The sequence below is a fragment of the Nerophis lumbriciformis genome, linkage group LG25, assembly GCF_033978685.3.
Source record: "Nerophis lumbriciformis linkage group LG25, RoL_Nlum_v2.1, whole genome shotgun sequence".
NCBI classification, from domain to species: Eukaryota; Metazoa; Chordata; class Actinopteri; order Syngnathiformes; family Syngnathidae; genus Nerophis; species Nerophis lumbriciformis.
The window spans coordinates 6,297,501-6,303,627 of NC_084572.2; positions in this window are offsets into that span (position 1 = coordinate 6,297,501).

Sequence of the window (6,127 nt, forward strand, 5' to 3'; positions counted from 1 at the left end):
CCGTCGCTTCCTGTCTCTTTCGCCGAGCGATTTGGATCTCGTGCCGCGTTAGCGACTATTGAAGGATGCGAATGAAAGGAAACCACAGACGACGTCACACAGAAAAAGGCTTTGCTGAAAAGGCACATTGTTGCCTTCAATGTTCAGCATGAGAAATAGTACACCTAAGAAGTGAAACTACAACTTTATGTGTCACCATGTGGGGAAAAAAATATTGTAGTTTTTTATTTCAGAAATAGTAAAAAAAAAAAAAAAAAAAGTTGAATTAAAACGTTCTATGTCAAAATGTGATTTTTTTTTTAAATATGAGAAATAGTAAACAAAAAGTGTAATTAAACATTTATATGTAATTTTTTTTTTAATATTGTAGTTTTTATATGAGAAATAGTAAAAAATAAAAGTTGAATTAAAACTTTCTATGTCAAAATTTGTTTTTTTTATATGAGAAATAGTAAACAAAAAGTGTAATTAAACATTTATATGTAAAACTTTTTTTTTAATATTGTAGTTTTTATGAGGAAATAGTAAAAAAAAAAGTTGAATTAAACTTTCTATGTCAAAATGTGCTTTTTGTAAATATGAGAAACAGTAAACAAAAAGTGTAATGAAACATTTATATGTAAAACTTTTTTTTTTAATATTGTAGTTTTTATTTATGAAAAAGTAAAAAAAAAAATTGTTCAATTAAAATTTTCTATGTCAAAATGTGATTTTTTTTAAAATTAGAAATAGTAAACAAAAAGTGTAATTAAACATTTATATGTAAAACTTTTTTTTTAATATTGTAGTTTTTATTTATGAAAAAGTAAAAAAAAAAAGTTGAATTAAAATTTTCTATGTCAAAATGTGATTTTTTTAAATTAGAAATAGTAAACAAAAAGTGTAATTAAACATTTATATGTAAAACTTTTTTAATATTGTAGTTTTTATATGAGAAATAGTAATGATAAATAATGATAAATGGGTTGTACTTGTATAGCGCTTTTCTACCTTCAAGGTACTCAAAGCGCAAAAAAAATAGTTGAATTAAAACTTTCTATGTCAAAATGTGATTTTTTTAAATTAGAAATAGTAAACAAAAAGTGTAATTAAACATTTATATGTAATTTTTTTTTTAATATTGTAGTTTTTATATGAGAAATAGTAAAAAATAAAAGTTGAATTAAAACTTTCTATGTCAAAATTTGCTTTTTTATATGAGAAAAGTGTAATTAAACATTTATGTGTAAAACTTATTTTTAATATTGTAGTTTTTGTATGAGAAATAGTAAAAAAAAAAGTCTAATTAAAACTTTCTATGCCAAAATGGGATTTTTTTATGTATGAAAAATAGTAAACAAAAAGTGTAACTAAACATTTATATGTAAAACTTGTTTTAATATTAAATAATTAATTAATTGATTAACATTAATACGTAAATACAAATTGGGGAAAACATATTGTAGTTTTATATGAGAAATAGTATACAAAAAAGTGAAACTACAACTTTATGTGTCACCATGTGGCGAAAAAAATATTGTAGTTTTTATTTCAGAAATAGTAAAAAAAAAAAGAAAGTTGAATTAAAACTTTCTATGTCAAAATTTGCTTTTTTATATGAGAAAAGTGTAATTAAACATTTATATGTAAAACTTTTTTTTAATATTGTAGTTTTTATTTATGAAAAAAAAAATTAAAAAATAGTTGAATTAAAAATTTCTATGTCAAAATGTGATTTTTTAAAATTAGAAATAGTAAACAAAAAAGTGTAATTAAACATTTATATGTAAAACTTTTTTAATATTGTAGTTTTTATATGAGAAATAGTAATGATAAATAATGATAAATGGGTTGTACTTGTATAGCGCTTTTCTACCTTCAAGGTACTCAAAGCGCAAAAAAAATAGTTGAATTAAAACTTTCTATGTCAAAATGTGATTTTTTTTTTTAAATATGAGAAATAGTAAACAAAAAGTGTAATTAAACATGTATATGTAATTTTTTTTTAATATTGTAGTTTTTGTATGAGAAATAGTAAAAAATAAAAGTTGAATTAAAACTTTCTATGTCAAAATTTGCTTTTTTATATGAGAAAAGTGTAATTAAACATTTATATGTAAAACTTATTTTTAATATTGTAGTTTTTGTATGAGAAATAGTAAAAAAAAAAGTCTAATTAAAACTTTCTATGCCAAAATGGGATTTTTTTATGTATGAAAAATAGTAAACAAAAAGTGTAACTAAACATTTATGTGTAAAACTTGTTTTAATATTAAATAATTAATTAATTGATTAACATTAATACGTAAATACAAATTGGGGAAAACATATTGTAGTTTTATATGAGAAATAGTATACAAAAAAGTGAAACTACAACTTTATGTGACACCATGTGGGGAAAAAAATATTGTAGTTTTTATTTCAGAAATAGTAAAAAAAAAAAAAAGTTGAATTAAAACTTTCTATGTCAAAATTTGCTTTTTTATATGAGAAAAGTGTAATTAAACATTTATATGTAAAACTTTTTTTTAATATTGTAGTTTTTATTTATGAAAAAGTAAAAAAAAAAATAGTTGAATTAAAACTTTCTATGTCAAAATGTGATTTTTTTTAAATTAGAAATAGTAAACAAAAAGTGTAATTAAACATTTATTTGTAAAACTTTTTTAATATTGTAGTTTTTATGAGAAATAGTAAAAAAAAATAGTTGAATTAAAACGTTCTATGTCAAAATGTGATTTTTTTTTAAATATGAGAAATAGTAAACAAAAAGTGTAATTAAACATTTATATGTAATTTTTTTTTAATATTGTAGTTTTTATATGAGAAATAGTAAAAAATAAAAGTTGAATTAAAACTTTCTATGTCAAAATTTGCTTTTTTATAAGAGAAAAGTGTAATTAAACATTTATATGTAAAACTTATTTTTAATATTGTAGTTTTTATATGAGGAAATAGTAAAAAAAAAAAAGTTTAGTTAAAACTTTCTATGTCAAAATGTGCTTTTTTTAAATATGAGAAACAGTAAACAAAAAGTGTAATGAAACATTTATATGTAAAACTTTTTTTTTAATATTGTAGTTTTTAGTTATGAAAAAGTAAAAAAAAAAATTAGTTGAATTAAAATTTTCTATGTCAAAATGTGATTTTTTTTAAAATTAGAAATAGTAAACAAAAAGTGTAATTAAACATTTATATGTACAACTTTTTTAATATTGTAGTTTTTATATGAGAAATAGTAAAAACAAAAAAAAAGTTGAATTCAAACTTTTTATGTCAAAATGTGATTTTTTTAAATTAGAAATAGTAAACAAAAAGTGTAATTAAACATTTATATGTAAAAATGTTTTAATATTGTAGTTTTTATATGAGAAATAGTAAAAAAAAAAAAGTTGAATTCAAACTTTTTATGTCAAAATGTGATTTTTTTATATATGAAAAATAGTAAACAAAAAGTGTAATTAAACATTTATATGTAAAACTTATTTTTAATATTGTAGTTTTTATATGAGGAAATAGTAAAAAAAAAAAAGGTTAATTAAAACTTTCTATGTCAAAATGTGCTTTTTAAAAATATGAGAAACAGTAAACAAAAAGTGTAATGAAACATTTATATGTAAAACTTTTTTTTTTAATATTGTAGTTTTTATTTATGAAAAAGTAAAAAAAATCATAGTTGAATTAAAACTTTCTATGTCAAAATGTGATTTTTTTTAAATTAGTAATAGTAAACAAAAAGTGTAATTAAACATTTATATGTAAAACTTTTTTAATATTGTAGTTTTTATATGAGAAATAGTATAAAAAAAAAATAGTTGAATTAAAACTTTCTATGTCAAAATGTGATTTTTTAAAATTAGAAATAGTAAACAAAAAGTGTAATTAAACATTTATATGTAATTTTTTTTTAATATTGTAGTTTTTATATGAGAAATAGTAAAAAATAAAAGTTGAATTAAAACTTTCTATGTCAAAATTTGCTTTTTTATATGAGAAAAGTGTAATTAAACATTTATATGTAAAACTTATTTTTAATATTGTAGTTTTTATATGAGGAAATAGTAAAAAAAAAAGTTAAATTAAAACTTTCTATGTCAAAATGTGCTTTTTTAAATATGAGAAACAGTAAACAAAAAGTGTAATGAAACATTTATATGTAAAACTTTTTTTTAATATTGTAGTTTTTAGTTATGAAAAAGTAAAAAAAAAAAAAGTTGAATTAAAACTTTCTATGTCAAAATGTGATTTTTTTAAATTAGAAATAGTAAACAAAAAGTGTAATTAAACATTTATATGTATTTTTTTTTTAATTGTAGTTTTTATATGAGGAATAGTAAAAAAATAAAAGTTGAATTAAAACTTTCTATGTCAAAATTTGCTTTTTTATATGAGAAAAGTGTAATTAAACATTTATATGTAAAACTTATTTTTAATATTGTAGTTTTTATATGAGGAAATAGTAAAAAAAAAGTTTAATTAAAACTTTCTATGTCAAAATGTGCTTTTTTTAAATATGAGAAACAGTAAACAAAAAGTGTAATGAAACATTTATATGTAAAACTTTTTTTTTAATATTGTAGTTTTTATTTATGAAAAAGTAAAAAAAAATAGTTGAATTAAAATGTTCTATGTCAAAATGTGATTTTTTAAAATTAGAAATAGTAAACAAAAAGTGTAATTAAACATTTATATGTAAAACTTTTTTAATATTGTAGTTTTTGTATGAGAAATAGTAAAAAAAAATAGTTGAATTAAAACTTTCTATGTCAAAATGTGATTTTTTTAAATTAGAAATAGTAAACAAAAAGTGTAATTAAACATTTATATGTAATCTTTTTTTTAACATTGTAGTTTTTATATGAGAAATAGTAAAAAATAAAAGTTGAATTAAAACTTTCTATGTCAAAATGTGATTTTTTTTAAAATATGAGAAATAGTAAACAAAAAGTGTAATTAAACATTTATATGTAATTTTTTTTTTAATATTGTAGTTTTTATATGAGAAATAGTAAAAAATAAAAGTTTAATTAAAACTTTCTATGTCAAAATTTGCTTTTTTATATGAGAAAAGTGTAATTAAACATTTATATGTAAAACTGTTTTGATATTGTAGTTTTTATATGAGGAAATAGTAAAACAAAAGTTTAATTAAAACTTTCTATGTCAAAATGTGCTTTTTTTAAATATGAGAAACAGTAAACAAAAAGTGTAATGAAACATTTATATGTAAAACTTTTTTTTTGATATTGTAGTTTTTATTTATGAAAAAGTAAAAAAAACTATAGTTGAATTAAAATTTTCTATGTCAAAATGGGATTTTTTTAAATTAGAAATAGTAAACAAAAAGTGTAATTAAACATTTATATGTAAAACTTTTTTAATATTGTAGTTTTTATATGAGAAATAGTAAAAACAAATAGTTGAATTAAAACTATGTCAAAATGTGATTTTTTTAAATTAGAAATAGTAAACAAAAAGTGTAATTAAACATTTATATGTAATTTTTTTTTAAATATCTCTTACTGTTATGCTGGATCCACTATGGACTGTACTCTCACAATATTATGTTAGACCCACTCGACATCCATTGCATTCGGTCTCCCTAGAGGGGGGGGGGTTACCCACATATGCGGTCCTCTCCAAGGTTTCTCATAGTCATTCACATCGACGTCCCACTGGGGTGAGTTTTTCCTTGCCCTTATGTGGGCTCTGTACCGAGGATGTCGTTGTGGCTTGTGCAGCCCTTTGAGACACTTGTGATTTAGGGCTATATAAATAAACATTGATTGATTGATTGATTGATACAGTATAAACACGTTGTAGAGTTCAACAAAAGAGACAGGGACATTCAACTTAAAGGCAAAGACTACTTCCTGACTATGGCAACACACCAGGATAATACACAAGATGTAACAACTGAACAGCACAGTTAGTATTGTCAGCTGGGCATTAAAAAGGGATTCTATTATTAAATAAATGAACTTTGATGACCATGAACACACACATCCCAGGTACCAATTGTTATCATATACCATGAACAGGTACCAATTGTTAGCATACACCATGAACAGGTACCAATTGTTACCATATACCATGAACAGGTACCAATTGTTAGCATACTGGTCCAAAATTACTCATCCTTAAGACA